The following is a 19,242-nucleotide window of genomic DNA, read 5'->3' on the forward strand; positions in this document are numbered from 1 at the left end:
AAGGTGGAGATTATATAGTGGGAAACGGGGAAAGTTGACATTGCTAATAGCTAATAGCTATTGCTAATAGCTGCTTGGACATCTTTGAATGCAGCACTAACTTGCTCCCTTGCTGATCCAAGTTCTTGTCATATTCTTAACTGCTGCATTAACTACCTCCCTGACTTCTCTCCTTCCAGTTCCTGCCCAGTCCAGTTCTTACCTCCCCTTCATGTCCGGATCATTTTTCAAAAGAAACAAAAAACATTCTGAATACTTCCCCCAACTCCTGAAAAGCCTCCAATAGTTACCCATACGTCTCTGCATTTAATAGAAACTCCTCACCCTTGGCTTTAATACACTTAATCAAATCTCTTGCTTCTACCATAACTTGCTTATTTATTCATTCAGTTGTATTTATTGAGCACTTACTGTGTGCAAAGCACTGTACTAAGCACTTGGGAGAGTACAATACAACAACAGTCCTGGAACTCACTGTTCTGGAACTCCTTCCCCTGTTGTATTCAACAGATCATCCCTCACCTCATCTTGAGAAGCAGTGTGGTGTAGTGGAAAGATCCCAGGCTTGGGAGTCAGAGGTTGTGAGTTCTTATCCTGGCTCTGCCACTTGTCAGCTGTGTGACTTTGGGCAAATCACTTAACTTCTCTGTGCCTCAGTTACCTCATCTGTAAAATGGGAGTTAAGACTGTGAGCCCTACATGGCACAACCTGTTAACCTTGTATCTCCCCCAGCTCTTAGAACAGTGATTGGCACATAGTAAGCACTTAACAAATACCATTATTATTATTGTCTTCAATCAATTATTCAATCAATAGATCAATACTATTTATTGATCGCTTACTGTGCAGAACACTGTACTAAGTGTGTAGGAATTCAAAGCCCTACTAAAATCACATCTTCTCCAAGAATCTTACCCTAACTAACCTCTCATTTTCCCACCCTATTCACCCTCCCTTTTGGATCACATATGCTTCACTTTAACTCTTTGATACTCATCATAGCCCCAGTCCCACAATAATTAAGTACATATCCTTATACTCTGCTGCTTCCCTTATCTGTAATTTATATAATGTCTGTCTCCTCCACTGAATTGCAAGCTCTGTGAGGGCAGGGATCATGTCTACCAATTTTTTTGTATTGTATTTTTTCAAGTGTTTAGTACATTGCTCTGCAAATTCTAGGTGCACAATAAATATGATTTATTGATTGATTGAGCATTAAAATACAAGAAAAAGATGAATGTGCTAGATTGCACATCTGTACTTTGCAAGCAATACAGGCTCTTAAATAGACACTCAGGAGTTATTTGAATGTGCATTTTATTTTCTTCAGTTCACCATGACATTTGATTATGAAAGTATGTATTGAATGTCTTTATATGTATCTGATTCGTCCAAGAGATGGAATATTCATGCCTACTTGGGAATTTTCAAAGAGCAGTTTAAAAGAAAATTATTTCCCTCCCTTCAACACTCTCCACATGAATTTTAGACTGTAGGCTTTCTTTGGTGACCACACTCATAGAAGCAACATGGAATATTTATTGAACACATTCTTGAGAAGCAGCATGGCTCAGTGGAAAGAGCACAGACTTTGGAGTCAGAGGTCATGGGTTCAAACCCTGGCTCTGCCAATTGTCAGCTGTGTGACTTTGGGCAAGTCACTTAACTTCTCTGTGCCTCAGTTACCTCATCTGTAAAATGGGGATTAAGACTGTGAGCCCCCTGTGGGACAACCTGATCACCTTGTAACCTCCCCAGTGCTTAGAACAGTGCTTTGTATATAGTAAGCACTTAATAAATGCCACTATTATTATTATTATTATTATGTGGCTTTCCCATTCAAATAGCTGAACTGCTTCATTTATTTCAAAGAGCATATACCTGGGAGTTGGGGATCTTGGACTCTAATCCTGGCTCTGCCCCTTGCCTGCTGGGTGACCTTGGGCAAGTCACTTAGTTTCTCAGTGGTCTAGTTTTCTCAACTGCAACATGGGGGCATCTAAACCTGTTTCCTTCCTACTTAGACCATGAACCTCATGGGGAGCAGGGGCTGTGTCAACTTATTGATCTTGAAAAGAGCCTGTCTTGGGAGTCAGAGGTAGTAGGTTCTAATCCCGGCTCTGTCAGTTGTCAGCTGTGTGTCTTTGGGCACGTCACTTAACTTCTCTGTGCCGGAGTTACCTCATCTGTAAAATGGGGATTAAGAATGTGAACCCCACATGGGACAATCTGAATACCTTTTATCTCCCCCAGCACTTAGAACAGTGCTTGGCACATAGTAAGCACTTAACAAATGCCAACATTATTATTTTAGTTTACAAGATCTTGTACCTCACCTTGCTTGGTACAGTGCTCAGCATAAGGTAAGAATTCAACAAATACCACAATTATTATTACTGTATTCAATTTGTCAATAGTACTTATTGAGCCCTTACTCTATGCAGAATTCTGTACTAAGTGCTTGGGAGAGTACAGTAATATTAGTAGACATAATAATGATAATTTTGGTATTTTCTAAGTGCTTACTATGTGCCAAACACTGTTCTAAGCTCTGGGAGAGATACAAGGTAATCAGGTTGTGCCAGGTAGGGCTCACAGTCTTAACTCCCATTTTACAGATGAGGTAACTGAGGCACAGAGAAGTTAAGTGACTTGCCCAAAGTCACACAGATGATAAGTGGTGGAGCTGGGATTAGAACCCATGACCTCTGGCTCCCAAGCCCGTGCTCTTTCCACTGAGCCACACTGCTTCTCTACATGACACCTACCCTTAAAGAATTTACAATCTATTGGGGGAAAAAACAAACTACATGTCTAGAATTTGGATTAACTCATGCTTTTTAAAGGCTAACCATGGAATTTTCATATTTCTAAACAGGGCATCCAAAATCTAAGGGAAAGCAATACAAATATTCCTTTTCCTCTGAAGGTGGGTATTATGCATTGTCAGCTTATTAAGGTAGAGACAACTAGGTAAGGGTCTGGAGCACTTGCAGCTTCAAAGCTAGTTGCTAGAGAACTGAGATGGCTGACTTTCTGAAACCAGTCTCCCCATCTCTTCAGGTCTGTGGACTCTGCCCAGCTAGCTCAGTTTTGCACAGAGCTGAAGAGAAAAGGCCAAGAAGTTTTTAGGACAGAGAAATTGTTCACTCATTTCCTCTCTCAGGGAGAAAGTTATTTTGCATTTGATGTCAGCCACTCACCTATTAGCATGAAAATTGATTGAGGGCAGATAACATGTTGCTTGTAAGACAGTATGTTGCACCTAGTGGGTGCTTAATAAATATTGTATATGATAAATACATATATAAAACACCACTGAAAATGAAGGTCACCTATGAGTGTGGTTATGGGCTACAAAGGCCAATGTGGGATTCATAGTCACAGTCACATTATGCACACAATAAGGTTCATTCGTTCATTCAATCATATTTATTGAGTACTTACTGTGTGCAGAGCACTGTACTAAATGCTTGCAAAGTACAATTCGGCAACAGAGACAACCCCTACCCAACAATGGGCTTGTCCCTTGCAACGTGTGATGCTTAATGTTTGCAATATCTCGCACTGTTTTCTCTCAATAAGTACTATTTTTACTTGTACCTACCCTGTGCATGGTACTGTGCTTGGCACATAGTAAGCGCTTAACAAATACCATAATTATTATTGCTGTTTTCAATTCATTCAGTCATATTAAGGGCTTTCTGTGTGCAAAGCACTGTACTAAGCACTTGGGAGAGTACAGTACAACAATAAACAGACATATTCCCTGCCGACAATGAGCTTACAGTCCAGAAGTAGGGAGACAGACATCTCAGTTACCTCATCTGTAAAATGGGGATTAAGACTGTAAGCCACCTGTGGGACAACCTGATCATCTTGTAACCTCCCCAGTGCTTAGAACAGTGCTTTGCATATAGTAAGTGCTTAATAAATGCCGTTATTATTATTATTATTCATTCATTCATTCATTCAATCATATTTATTGAGTGCTTACTGTGTGCAGAGCACTGTACCAAGCACTTGGGAAGTACAAGTTGGCAACATATAGAGACGGTCCCTACCCAACGATGGGCTCACATAAATGACAGATATGTACATAAGGGCTGTGGGGCTGGGTGGGGCGAGAACAAAGGGAGGAAGTCAGGGTGGAAACAGAAAGGAGTGGTAGAAAAGGAAAGGGGACAGCCTGGGAAGGCCTCTTGGAGGAGATGTGCTTCTAATAAGGCTTTGAAGTGGTGGAGAGTAATTGTCTGTTGGATTTGAGGAGAGAGAGTGTTCCAGGTCAGAGGCAGAAAGTGGGCTGGGGTTCGGCAGTGAGATAGGTGAGAACAAGACACAGTGAGAAGGTTAGCATTAGAATTTGTTAAGCCCTTACTCCATGCAGAGTTCTGTACTAAGTGCTTAGGAGAATACAATAGAATTACTGTTCTCAGTTCCCCCCCCGGCTTTTATTCCTCAAGTAGCTTCTGTTCCTACCTCAGCCTCTGCTCCAACTAGCCCCAAGTGGTGTGAGGGTCAGGAAGAGTCACTCACTCTTGGTTGCCCAGTTTCTTAATGAGACAGGATAGACTTCCCATAACCCTAGGTGCAGTAAGAGAGGCCTCCAGCAGATCTGGATCCTGGGCCTCATCCAATGCCACTCTGATCGAGAAACTCAATTTCTGACCATGGCTATGGGCCACATGGTGGGGTGTAGAACATCGCTTTGTGGCCACCTGCCTTCTGTTGTTAATCAATCTGCTGGTTAATTAACTCATCAATTAGACAGGCCCCAGGTTCCTAAGGGATAATGAAAGGCAACTGAAAGGGTTGGAGGGTGATAGATAAAAGGGAGGGTGAGAGGTGGGGGAAGAAGCCAATAACAGGCCTAAGGGAAAAAAAGCTGTATTTCCTTTTGTTATAGATCCAGCTCTCTCTTGTGTTTTGGAAAGTCTCTCTGCTTTTATGCTCGAAGGTGCTCATTGCAAGTCAACAACATTCTTACAACCAGGTAAGGGTTTCCCAGGTCTATCCTACTTTTGGCTCTGAGTGGAGAAATTCCCCAGAAGGACTATAATCCCAATATACATCAGCTCTCCTCTTGATTTATCTCTATGCTGCATGTGCCTTGTAATGAATACTTGAATATCTCCTTCATCTCTACTAGCCTGACCCGAGGACACCATCCATCAATGTCCAGTGTCTTGGCCTTCCCTGACCCAGCTGAAGGAGTTGTTAGAGCACTGACCGTGAGACAAGAGAGCCTGCTCAACTTCCCCCAACACAGTCCCTCTCTGCGATCCTAGTGCAGGAAACTTTTAAATCTATATGCTGTTATACTGTGAAGTTTCCAGTAACTATCACGTTGGCCCAGAGGATTAGTGAATTCTAGGCCCCAGTTTACAAAACTCCATAATAGGCAAATATTACCAGGTGGAACCATCTTTTGGTATTAACCTATGTTCACCCTTGGATGGTAATGAACAATTCCCCGGCTCCTCTTCCCCTTCTGACAACCCTCCCGTATATATATTAGCATGAAAATTGATTGTGGGCAGATAACAGATAACATATATATTTATATATATCCTCTCCACTCTCTCCTCTCTCTCCTCCTTCTTCAGAGGGATATAATGCTCATTGTGGGAAGGAATTATATCTGCTAATTCTGTTGAATTGTACTCTCCCAATCACTATAGTGCTCTGCCCATAGTAAGTACTAAATAACTATGATTGATTGATCTGTATTTATTCCTAAATCCCGGAAAAGGCACTGGGAAACAATCCTACAGATCCTTGAGCCAAAAGGGCTTTCAGACACTACCTGGCAATTTTAGCACTAACAACTCGTCGTCTCCTTCGACTTCAGTTCCTCAGGATGGGCAGATCTGAAGGAAGAACCTCGCCACATGTAACTCTACAGTTGCCCTAGACAAAGCATGGGAAGCAGCCTGATTCAAATGTCTGAAAAAGGAACAGCTCAAAATAGTTGTCCCATCTACCTTTCAAGCTTAGTCTTTCCAAAACTGAACTCTTCCGTCTTCCCTCCCAGATCTTCCCCATCAACTAACTTTCCCATTGCAATTGACAACCCAGCCATCCTCTCTGGATCTGCCACCTTGGCCTTTTCTTTAAGCCCTCCCTCTATTTCACCCTTCCACATTCTGTCTGTTGTCCCAGAGCACTGTTGTAAATATCCATAACAATTATATTCATGTCTGTCTGCCCCTCAAAGACTGTAAACTCATAATGAGCAGGAAATTTGTCTACCAACTTTGTTGTAATATATTCTCCCAAGCACTTAGTATAGTACTCTGCATACAGTAAGCACTCAAATACCATTGATTGACTGTGATCCCACTGTTCAACCTTGCACACCTGTAATTTATTTATTTATATTAATTCCTGTCTCCACTCCCACCAGACTATAAGCTCAGTGTGGGCAGGGAATGTCATTGTGTCTGTTTATTGTTGTACTCCCCCAAGTGCTTACTACAGTGCTCTGCACACAGTAACCACTCAATCTGCTCCTTTCTCCATCAGTTCTCTTCTCCAACTGCCACACAGCTCTGCAATCTTCTCACTGTCTTATTCTCCATCCTCCCATCTCTGATCCTTTACTGAAACCCTCCTTTCTTCCTGGAAAACCTTTCCCCCCACCCCCATCCTGGCTGCAAAAAAATAATAATAATGTAGACTTTATAATGGATGCAATATGCTTGCTTGCTTGGAAAGTACAATAGACACACAAAGTAAATTTCCTATCCAGGCATCTAGCCATCTGCTGCTTCTGACCCCATTTTGCTATTGGCCTGCCCTTATGTGTGGCAGGAATTGTGTCTGACCTGATTACCTGGCATCCAGTCCTGCGCTTAGTACAGTACTTGGCACATGGTAAACACTTAATGAATACCACTATTATTATTGTAACAAGGCTGAGGAGCTCAGTTGTCTCTCCACAGCAGCAGTATGGGGGTAAGCAGCAGGGTGAGGCCTTGACTCTCCCTCAGTGCCACAGTGCAAGGCCCCTGTCAGGAAGGCACTCTGCAGTCACCATTCCACTGTGTCTCTGGACTCATCCTGCCCTCTGAAGTAAACATTTAGGATGTTGGGGTCTGGTGCAGTGATTGTTGTAGCTGTTGGACTATCCTGGACCCTACCTATCTCCTCTGTTAGCTTACAAGCTTGTAAGCTCCCCGTAGCCAGGGGACGCGTCACTTCCTTATTCTGTATTGTCAAAGTGTCTAGAACAGAGCACTACTCCAGGTAGGTGCCCAATCAGGTCAGAAATAGTCCCTGTGGGACTTACAGTTTAATGGGGAGGGAGAACTAGTATTTTATCCCCGTTTTACAGATGAGTAAGATGAGTTATGGAGAAACAGCATGGGCTAGTGACTAGAGCATGGGCTTGGAAGTCAGAAGAACCTAATTCTAATCTCAGCTTTTTAACTTGTCTGCTGTGTGACTTTGGGCAAACCACTTATTTTCCTCATGCCTCATTTATCTGATCTGTAAAAAGGGGATTAAGACTGTGAGCCCCATGTAGGATAGGGACTGTGTCCAGCATGGTTGAGTCCACCGCCTGGCATATAATAATAATAATGATGGTATTTGTTAAGTGTTTACTATGTGCCAAACACTGTTCTAGGCATTGGGTAGATACAGGGCAATCAGGTTGTCCCACTTGGGCTCACACTTTTAATCCCCATTTTACAGAGGCATAGAGAAGTTAAATGACTTGCCTAAGGTCACACAGCAGACAAGTGGAAGAGCTGGGATTAGAACCTATGTCCTCTGACTACCAAGCCCATGCACTTTCCACTAAGCCACATTGCTTTGCTGTATAGTCAGTGCTTAATAAATGCCATTGTTATTATTGCTAAGTGATCACCCTCAAGTTAAGCAAGTGGCAGAGGGTTTAGAGCCCAGGTCTCCTGATTCCTACTTCTGTGTTCTTTCCACTAGGTCACACTGCTTTTCTATCAACCCTTCTTGATGCTAGAATGTCCACTACCAGGCTTCCCTAGGCCTACAGGAAGAGTTGAATGGCTACATCGTGTCACCATAAATCCTTAGGCTCCTTGCTAATATCCTACTCCAATTCATGTTAGAATACTTAGCAAGCCAAGACCGGTCAGGTGGGATTTAAGATCACCTCAGGTAAGGTTCACATTGTGGTCATATCAGCCTTTCACATTCCCACTGAGGGAAAGGCCGTCAGTCATAAGTCTTCCTGTTTGTCGTCTTAAGATTCCTAAGATGTTTGAAGACCTATTTTCCCTTCCTCCCCCCCATCAATTAGAGCCCTTTTCCCCAATGCCTACCCCCTCCCCTTCCAAACCTGTGTGGGCTCAAATACTGTTAGGGAAGGCAGACTTCCAGGTGGGAGTTACTTCAGTTAGCCAGCTGCAAAGGCCTGTAATCCTGTGAGCTCTTCACCAGAGTCCTCGAGGACTGAATTATGGAATGTGTGGAGGCTCTCTTCCTTCCTCCTGCTCACATCCTTCCCTAAGCTGCACATCAGGTCACCAGTGTGGGCAGAAAAGGTATAAAGCAGAGGTGATTGAATCTTCTGGCCTGGGGGCCACTTCCGATGTTTGGAAGTGGCTGAGGGTGGCCCAATAGGCTTGAGAGTGGAGGGTCCACTCACAGGAAGGGAGATTTGAACTCTGGAAATGTTTCCACTTCTGTCCAGTGACATCTTCCTGCCACAGCTGTAAGCCTAGTTTCTAACTGCCTCTTTCATCTTTGATCTCAAGCCTTCAGCAAGCTGGAAGCTTGATACCTGGCATTCACAGCTAAAGACCAAGTGAGGTAATAGCCCCAACGAGTGGTACTGGCTGACAGACTTTTATGTGGTTGGAATGGCCTAGTCTGGCCATTTTGCTCACCCTAAAAGAGAAGTTGTCAGGAGGGCTGAGCTGCTTTTTTCACCCAGAGAGTCAGAGGAAACAAGCATTTTTTTTGTGCCCTTCGATCCAATTCTCTTAGGTTGGGCCTTCCTTAAGAAATCCTAGTCAAATGGCTGACTACCAGCTGCTGCCATGAGAAGGCAGAAGTGAACCTCAAAGGCAGGGGACTGGCCCAGGTCATAAGGGGGTCCATTGCTGCCACTATATCACTTACAACCACCCTGCTTGGCCAAATGGGTACAGAGACTAGTCAATCCTCTGTCCATATACATTAGAGAAGCAGTGTGGCTCAAGAGAAGCAGCGTGGCTCAGTGGAAAGAGCACGGGCTTCGGAGTCAGAGGTCATGGGTTCGAATCCCGCTCTGCCACGTCTGCTGTGTGACCTTGGGCAAGTCACTTAACTTCTCTGAGCCTCAGTTCCCTCATCTGTAAAATGGGGATTGACTGTGAGCCCCACATGGGACAACTTGATCACCTTGTATCCCCCCCAGCGCTTAGAGCAGTGCTCTGCACGTAGTAAGTGCTTAACAAATGCCATCATCATCATATACTCAATAACAATAATAATTGTATTTTTTGTTTAGGGTGCCAAGCACTGTCCTAAGCACTGGAGTAGATACACGATAATCAGATCCCACATGGAGCTCACAGTCTAGGAGGGAGAACAGGTATTGAATCCACATTTTGCAGATGAGGCAACTGAGGCAGAGAGATGTTAAGTGATTTGCCAAAGGTCATATAGTAGACAAGTGGAGGAGCTGGAATCAGAACCCAGATGCTCTGACTCCAAGCACTGTGCTCTTTTCACTAGTCATGCTGCTTCCCTATTCATCAACTATTGTGACAGGAGGTAACTTCCAGGCGAAAGTCCTGCTTCAGCCTTATTTCTACAAGTTTCATTAAACCCTTTCTGTGGGTTGGTTAATCTGTCATACTGATGATCTGGTATGCTCTTATTTACCCCCATTTGGAAATACTTGGGCTCACTCACCTTAATCTTGTTCTTTGAAAATATCTAGCAATTCCAGATCATCACTGATGTCTTAAGAGGGGCTAATGTAAAATCCTTGCACTAACGTGTTCCCATCAGGACTTCTGGCTTTGTTTGAAACTGGAAGGAATCAGGTTAGCCAATTGCTAGGGAATCTTCAGACTAAGGAGACTGTTGGGTTCACATCCAGGTTCTGTTTTTGCTAGGAAGACAGACCTTCCAAATCTATTACTATGGTGGTGACAATACTAGTATTAATTGAATAGAGAAGCAGCAGGGCTCAATGGGAAAGAGCACAGGCTTGGGAGTCAGAGGTCATGGGTTCAAATCCCGGCTCTGCCAATTGTCAACTGTGTGACTTTGGGCAAGTCACTTCACTTCTCTGTGCCTCAGTTCCCTCCTCTGTAAAATGGGGATTAAGACTGTGAGCCCAGTGTGGGACAACCTGAGCATCCTGTATCCTCCCCAGCGCTTAGAACAGTGCTTTGCACATATTAAGTGCTTGACAAATGCCATCATTATTATTCTTATTGAATGCAATTTCGTGTTTGGGAAGTACAGAATAACTGTGATACATTCCCTGCCTACAAGGAATTTACATTCTAACATGGGAGACCAACCACTGACATCAGAAGGCTGAATGACTTAGTTTGTGTGCGATGGTCATGCAAATTTGGAGAATCATGGCTGTAGGAAGAAACCAGGTTCCTTGCCAGGTTTTCAAATTTAACATTCTAGATGGTGAATCCAGATATAGCTCTGAGGATTTGGCAACTGATGCAGTGATTCCCCCGCTGCCTGGTGTTCTGGTGTCTGTCCATCCCCACCCCTTTTCTGGAAAGGGACTCAAATGTGAAGCAGGGAAGTGGTGCAGGAACTCACACTACTCTGTTGTACTGGACTATCTCAAGCACTTAGAAAACACCACTGATTGGGTGGTTAGCAACCTCTCATTCCCACCCTTCTCCTCTCTCTGCTGTCACTCATGGAGCAGCATGGTGGTTGAGAGGGAGAAACTTGGGGAAAAGATGCAAGGGTCATTTCTGTCATCCTGCAGCTCTTGGTCACTTGCAATTCTACCACCATATGTAGCAGGAGAAGGAGAGTGGTTTCAAGAGGAGAGGGTGTAGCCCTAATAATAATAATAATGGCATTTGTTAATTGCTTACTATGTACCAAGCACTGTTCTAAGCACTGGGGGGATACATGGTTGTCCCACATGGGGCTCACAGTCTTAATCCCTATTTTCCAGATGAGGTAACTGAGGCTCAGAGAAGTTAAGTAACTTGCCCAAAGTCACACAGCTGACAAGTGGCAGAGCTGGGATTAGAACCCATGACCTCTGATTTCCAAGATCATGTTCTTTCCACTGAGCCATGCTGCTTCTGAAATGACACTTAGTACAGAAGAAGCAGCATGGCCTAGTGGCAAGAGCACAGGCTTGAAGTCAGAGGACACAGGTTCTGATCCGGCTCCTCCACTTGTCTGCTGTGTGACCTTGGGCAAATCATTTAACTTCTCTGTGCCTCAGTTACCTAATCTGTAAAATGTGGATTAAGATTGTGAGCCCCATGTGGGACAGGGACTATGTCCAACCTGATTACCTTGTATCTACTCCAGCACTTCCCAGAACAATGCTTAGCACGTATATATGTGCTTAACAAATGCCAGTGGTATTTTGGAAACTGATAGAGAAACCATTGGCTTGGTCTTCATGGCAATGGATGACTAGATTATTCCACTAGAGTCTAAGGTCCTTGAGAGCAGGGATCACATCTACCAACTTCATTGTATTATATTCTCTCATGGACTTAGTACAGTGTTTGATTCAGTGAAGGTGTTACTGATGTCCCTATCTGTACACTCCTTGTAGGCAGGGAACATGTCATATACATGCACAATATAACTCTTGTATATCATACAATCCCAAGAGCTTAGTACACCCTGTATCCTCCCCAGTGCTTAGAACAGTGCTTTGCACATAGTAAGCGCTTAACAAATGCCAATTATTATTATTATTATTATTAGTCTGTACACAGTAAGTACTCAGTAAATACCAGTTACTGATTAGCAGGGTCAGGTGAGCTTCAAGACATCACTGGAAGAGTTTTCTTGGGCTACATAGTGAACTCCAACTTTGCCAGATCAATCAGTGGTATTTATTGAGTACTTACTCTGGGCCATGGAGTCAGAACACCTGGGTTCTAATTCCGGCTCTGCCACTTGCCTACGGTGTGACTTTGTGCAAGTCACTTAACTTCTCTGTGCTTCAGTTCCCTCATCTGCAAAATGGGGATTAAATACCTGGTCTCCCTCCTACTTAAACTGTGAGCTCCACATGAGACCTGATTATCTTGTATCTACTCCAGGGTTTAGGATAGTGATTGCCACATAGCATTTAACAAACGCCACAATTATTATTACTAAAGTTTCCTCCTCCAGAGCATGGCAGAAAGGCCATGGCTTTGCTGCTCCTGTCTTTGCAGTGTACATTTAATCAGGTTCTGTCACTTTTTCTGTCAGTCTTCCTCCTCTCCTTTTGGACACCCATGGTTCCCCTGGACCCAGTGAGATTTGTTAGATTTTGGCACATACAGTTGTAGCAGTGAAAGAGGGGGCCAGAGAGAAGGCTTATTATGAAAGGTTTGTTGACCAGGTAATGAGCATGAGTAGAATGATTTGCAATCCTGTAGTCCGCTGTTCTTGGTTTGCTTAGGAGAACACCTAAAGAAATGACAAATGCCTTCTTTCCTGAAGTCCAAAATTGTTCATCCAGTATTGATCATCAATCGTATTTATTGAGTGCTTACTATGTGCAGAGCACTGTAAGCTCTCAAGGAAGCTCTCACTGTAAGCTCTCACTTCAAGGAAAGTGTACCTCATTTTCCACATTAAGCTAAAGCCATCTGGTAGAGCTGGACATGGATCCTGGTTACTGGGCCTTACTAGGACAGATACTTAAAGCACCTCGGTTTGTGGAGGGTATTAAGTGGACCCTTCTTTGTATAATAGTCATAGCACTTATTAAGCTTGTACTATGTGTTTAGCACTGGGGAAGTTCCAAGATAATCACATCAGACACAGTCTCTGTCCCACAGAGGGCTCACAGTCTAAGAGGAAGTGAGAACACATGGTTTATCCTATTTTACTCTTGAGGAAACTCAGAAACAAAGAGGGTAAATGATTTATTCTAGATCACCCAGCAGGCAAGTGGTGGAGTTTGGTTTAGGACCCAAGTTACCTGTCTCCCAGTCCCATGCTCTCTCCACTAGTCAAGCTGCCTTCCGATACAGCTCAAAAAGGTTGAAAAGAGCAGCCCAAATAGGTCAGTCACACAGCAGTATGGTGACAGTATTTGTACTAACAAACCCTCTCAAAAAAGCAACAACTTGACTTTGCAAATTGCAAAGGAGCAAAGCACAATGTCCATAGACCATCTAGGGGCAAAAGGACTGGAAACCTTCCAGGACTGTGGGCAGGAATGTGCTCACCAACTCTATCATATTGTTCAGTTTAGTACAGTTCTCTGCACTCCGTAAGTACTCAAACTTGATAGATATAATTGATTGATTGAAGTCAGAATTTGATTACATTTCCCCATTCCTGAAGCAGCAGATTAAAAAGGAAAACTCTGTAAAAGAAAGAGGTGTTACCAGGAAGATTCAAGTTTGATCACAAAAAATCTAATCTCTTTCTTACATTTTGCTACTGCAATGATCCACACAGCTTTGCTCTTCACTTAGCATCCTCCAAGGCTAACTGTCTTATAGCCTAAAGAGGATTCTGGCCACATTTTTGAAAAAAAAACCTGCTGTTCTTTCCAGCTATGAAGCATAGCCAAATGGGTCAATTTTCATCTTTCTTGGGATCAAATCATGCAGCACTGAAAGCAGAATTACTTTGAGTTGAAAGGAGCCCTATCACATACTGGGGTTGTGGTGGGGGGAAGGAAGTGTCAGAAAGTAACTTAAGCAGTGAGGGAAAGCTGAGAGATTTAGCAAATGCTTCGTTTGGAACAAGGCACATGAAACTGTCAGCCTGCTCCTTGAAAAACGTTCAGGTCAGATTCACCCAAATCCATCACAGGATCCTAGATACTATCACAGTCCAACATTAAATTATGAATCAAATTTATGGACCAAAGAGAAATCATTAAGGCCTGGCTTTGTGTGTGTGTGTGAGAGAGAGAGAGAGAGAGAGAGCATGCACTTGGAAAACTTCCAGAGAACTGTTCTATTTTTATTGACTTTAATCCTTGATTGGTACCGTCCCCACTGTTCTGTTCTGCCTTGCATGCATCTGTATGACTAAGTAGAAGATACAGTAATTTAGGGAAACACCTAAAAAAGAATTGAGTCTCTTGTCTGGGGGTGGGGGCCATTGGTGGGAGGACCAGTCTAGTAAATGATCAGCCTTAGTGCTCTGGAGCAGCACTGTGGCACTCCAGGAAACAAAGACCTTCCTAGGGAGAAAGCACACTCTAAAGTCTTGTTTTATTGTTGACTTCTGATCAAGTAGCATAATCCCAATAATATGCATGTCTATTAGTCTTGTAACACATGCATGAAACACTGCCTTGCCCTCCGGCACAAAACGATGAACAAAAAGGACTGACTTTTTTTCCTACTCTTGGGTGCAAATAATTATATGCTCCAGGCAAGTGGGTGAGGGGTTATTAGCAAAGTAGCTTTATATGTCTTTTTCTTCAATGGTTGCAATTATTAATCCCCACCCTCACTGTAACATCTTCATAATGGAGGTGGCCAATTATGACTCTCTTAACTTGAACTGCTTGAAAAATTGAAGCTCAGAGAAGATTCACCAGGAGGCTCCGAACAAGGTTCCACAAATGCAGGCTACTCCACTTTTAAGCCAAGCTCAATCCACTGGACCAAACCAAAAACAAGCAAACAAAAAATAAATCAAAAACCATACTGCTGCATCCATTGATTGCTAAATTCCAGCATGGAAATCTTGCTAAAAGAAGGAGGAAGTGCACTGCTCCTCAGATAAGCAGTGTGGCCTATTGGAAAAAGCACAGGACTGGGACTCATGACACCCAGATTCTAAACCTGGCTCTGCCACTTGCTGTGTGATCTTGGGCAAGTCACTTCACTTCTCTGGGCCTCAGTTTCCTCATCTGTAAAATGGGATTAGGCACCTGTTCTCCCTCCCCTTTAGACTGTGAATCTCACATGGGAGAGGGTCTGCATCTGATCTGACTGTATGGCATTTACCCAGTCCTTAGCACATCATAAGTGCTTAAAAATACCACAGTCATTAGTATTATTACTTTAGAAAGTATACCCTCAGAGATATTCCTGGTGAGTATAGATCAGAGGGCTGAATTGAAAAAGACAGCTCTGAAAGAATCAAATGTTGTGCTCAGTCCAAATTTCTTCACTCTACAAGAAGGATAATAATAATTATTCTTATAATAATTATATTTAAACACTGTACTAAGCACTGGGGTAAAAACAAGATAATCAAATTGGACACAGTTCATGCACCAAATAAATGATCTCAAAGTCTGAGTAGGAGAGAGAACACGTATCCTTTCCCATCTTACAGATGAGGCAACTGAGACACAGAGAAGTTGAGTGACTTCAGGTCACAGCAGGCAAGTGGAGGAGCTGGGATTGGAATTTGGGTCCACTGAGTCCCATACCCATGGTTTTTCTTTTTGCCAGGCCACACTTTCTCCAGTGTCCCTTTGTCTGGACTTCTCAAATCCAGAGTCCGAATAATAATAACGATAGCATTTGTTAAGCACTTTCTATGTGCCAGGCACTGTACTAATCTCTGGGTTGGATAAAAGCAAATCAGGTTGGACACAGTCCCTGCCCCACATAAGGCTCATAGTCTCAATCCCCATTTCACAGACGAGGTACTGAGGCACAGAGAAGTGAAGTGACTTTCCCATGGTCACACAGCAGACAAGTGGCAGAGCAGGGTTTAGAACCCATGATCTTCTAACTCCCAGGCCCAGGCTCTATCCACTATGCCATTCTGCTTCTCTAAGCTCTAGGGAAAGCCAAGCCATAGGAAAGATTGCAACAGACTTTTAAGTGCAAGATGGCTGTCTACAGAGGCCCAGGGTAGACCAGATGACCATTTCCCTGTCTCCAAGGGACATCACACCTAGATCTTGTAAACACATGAGAATCCAACACTGTCGGAGGTCTCCAGAGTAGGTGAATTCCAGGCCCAGTATAATGACTAATAACCTTCTTTGAAACATCAATATCCCTGGATCCCTGGCTTGCTTCTGTTTAGGAAAACTGGTCCTTAAATACTCCTTACACCTCCATGGTGTCAGAGTTTGCGACAGGCTTGGCATATTTTGAATAACCAATGGTCAAGTTTCCTATGCATATCCAGAGTCTTATGGCCCTGCCTGATGACCAACTAAGCTGGAGGGAAAAGTCATAAGAAGTTGGCTATTTTTCAGCTTTAAACACTTAAGGAATATCAAGTGCCTCTGGCTTCTCCCCCTGTCCCTAGGCTCCTGAGAAGTTTAATAGAGACATCCTCTTTTGCTCCATCTGTTTCCTTTTCCTTTATTAAACTGTCCCACCACAAGCTGAGTCATCAAGAGTTCTTTATCTCACATTCTCTGCCCCATTTATATTACATATCTGATTTTGGGCCCTGAGTATAGAGAGCCTTTTCCACAAACAGGTTCAGGATTCTGCATTGTTGGCTTCTGTAGCATCCTGATGAGGAGAGTGATGAGTAACACCTGCAAAACCTTCTCTTTTTTTGTTTTCCTTTTAAAAGAGCGTTCCATCAGCCAGCTGATCTTAATCATGTCTCACTTTCACCTGGGATGAGAGGGTAGTTTGGCCTTTAGCATGGGATTTTATAAAGCTACCAGTTGGCAGACATGAGTGGGTGCTGTTAAAAGTTTTCAGTGAGAAGTTGTATGCTTCCACTGACTTATTTCTGTAGTTAAAGCTGTACAAAGATACCCAGAAGCCTTGGATGTTTTTTCCTGGCTTTGCATTCTTTTTTTTTTTTTGTCACTTAGGAGCTGGCTCACTGGCAAGCAAGTTGTTCTGGTAGGTTTTGTCAGATTAGGAAAATATCTGTATCAAAGTGTATCTGAAACAACACATCCCTAAGGAAGGACAAATTTATACTATAAAGTATGGTGGTTATGCATATAAATGTTGGCCCAGTCTAGGCTTAGTCTTTGTTACCTTCTGCACAATGGTTGGCTGTGGATACTGATAAATGTTAAAGCCAGAAATAGTGCCCCTTGGCACAAGTAACTAATTTTAAACTTGACATTTTATGCTTTTAGGCTCTGAACAAAAATACCAGTGTGTGGTGGGTAGGGGGTGGTTTTTTTCCCCCTATAAAGTTTTTACTCATTTATCACTTCCTCTGCTCCAGGAAATCCAGATAAACTGAATTTAGAAGAATTAGAATGAGAGAGTGGGGAGAGATGTAATTTTCAATCTAATCAACACCAAACCTTTGAAACAGAAAATGCTCTGAGAACTTGGTTAACGTTTTCATGCTGCAGGATTGTATAGCTTGTTCCCAAAGCTTCCTTCCTTCCTTCCTTCCTTCAGTGCCAGAAGGTGGGCACGAGAAGCAATCAGGGCCCAGGGCTGTTCATCCTTCTGCTCTCTCTGCTGCCATCATTCCCTCCCCAGTTGTATTTTCAGGTGCCATGAAAATTATGGTGTCTCCCAGAATTTGGATTTCTTCCTGACTTTGAGAACCAGTCCTATACAGAGGGTACTTTTCTAGTGATCTGTTCTGAAAAATCCCTTTTCCCAGCAGCTACAAACATGGCTTCTTGGTCAATGTTAAATTTTATCTAACCCAGTGCTTTGAGCAGTATTTGATATATATAGAAAATGCTTAACAAATACCATAATAATAAGGAACAGGTGTACAATGAGCCTCAGCATTTCAGGAAGCGCATTTTTCTCTTTCTATTAACAATAATTACAGTTTTTGTTAAGCACTTACTTTCTTCATACTGCATTTTTTTTTCTTCCCATCAAGCAGTGGCAGGGAGACCTATCTCTAGGGGAAAACTAAGCATATCAGTACCTGGATGCTGCAGGCTTTGATGAAAGAACATTCAAGTTATGTAAATGGCTGAGTCTCTGGCAATCTATCAAAGCTGTGTGGTGATGGTTTCAATGACTGAGAAGGCTTGCTTCTTGTGAAAAGTGCATTGGCTTTGGCCAATCAATCAATCAATCACTGATATTAATGATGATGGTAATAATAATGATGGTATTTGTGAAGCATTTACTATGTGCCAGGTACTGTGCTAAGCCCTGGGCTGGATACAAGCAAACCTAGTTGGATACAATCCCTGATTCATGTGGGGCTCACAGTCTCAACCCCCATTTTATAGATGAGGTAACTGGGGCACAGAGAAAGGAAGTGTTTCCCTAGGTCACACAGCAGATAACTGGCAGAACTGGGATTAGAACCCATGACCTTCTGACTCCCAGGACCATGCTCTATCCAGTATACCATGCTGCTTCCATAATGAAATGTTTACTGGGTGCAGAGAACTGTACTAAGGACTTGGGAGACTACAATATAATAGAGCTTTCTCTTTCACCTTATGCCCTTTCATTCATTCAATCATATTTATTGAGCACTTACTGTGTGCAAAACACTGTACTAGGCACTTGGGAAGTACAAATCAGCAACATATAGAGACGGTCCCTACCCAACAACGGGCACACAGTCTAGAACGGGCTCACGGTCTAGAATTGTGTTTTTCAATTGTAAGGATTGTTTGAAGCTAATTTCCTTGGTTGGAGTATTAAGATTCCTTTGGCATCTGTCATAAGACTTGCCCAAAGTCACACAGCTGACAATTGGCAGAGCCGGGATTTGAACCCATGACCTCTGACTCCAGAGCCTGGGCTCTTTCCACTGGGCCACGCTGCTTCTTGGTGGCCACACACCCTCACTCCTACACCGTACCTCGTTCTCGCCTGTCCCGCCATCGACCCCCGGCCCACGTCATCTCCCGGGCCTGGAATGGCCTCCCTCTGCCCGTCCGCCAAGCTAGCTCTCTTCTTCCCTTCAAGGCCCTGCTGAGAGCTCACCTCCTCCAGGAGGCCTTCCCAGACTGAGCCCCTTCCTTCCTCTCCCCCTCGTCCCCCTCTCCATCCCCCCCATCTTACCTCCTTCCCTTCCCCACAGCACCTGTATATATGTATATATGTTTGTACATATTTATTACTCTATTCTTTTATTTATTTATTTTACTTGTACATATCTATTCTATTTATTTTATTTTGTTAGCATGTTTGGTCTTGTTCTCTGTCTCCCCCTTTTAGATTGTGAGCCCACTGTTGGGTAGGGAC

The sequence above is a fragment of the Tachyglossus aculeatus genome, chromosome 21 (genome assembly GCF_015852505.1).
Source record: "Tachyglossus aculeatus isolate mTacAcu1 chromosome 21, mTacAcu1.pri, whole genome shotgun sequence".
In the NCBI taxonomy this organism is placed as follows: domain Eukaryota; kingdom Metazoa; phylum Chordata; class Mammalia; order Monotremata; family Tachyglossidae; genus Tachyglossus; species Tachyglossus aculeatus.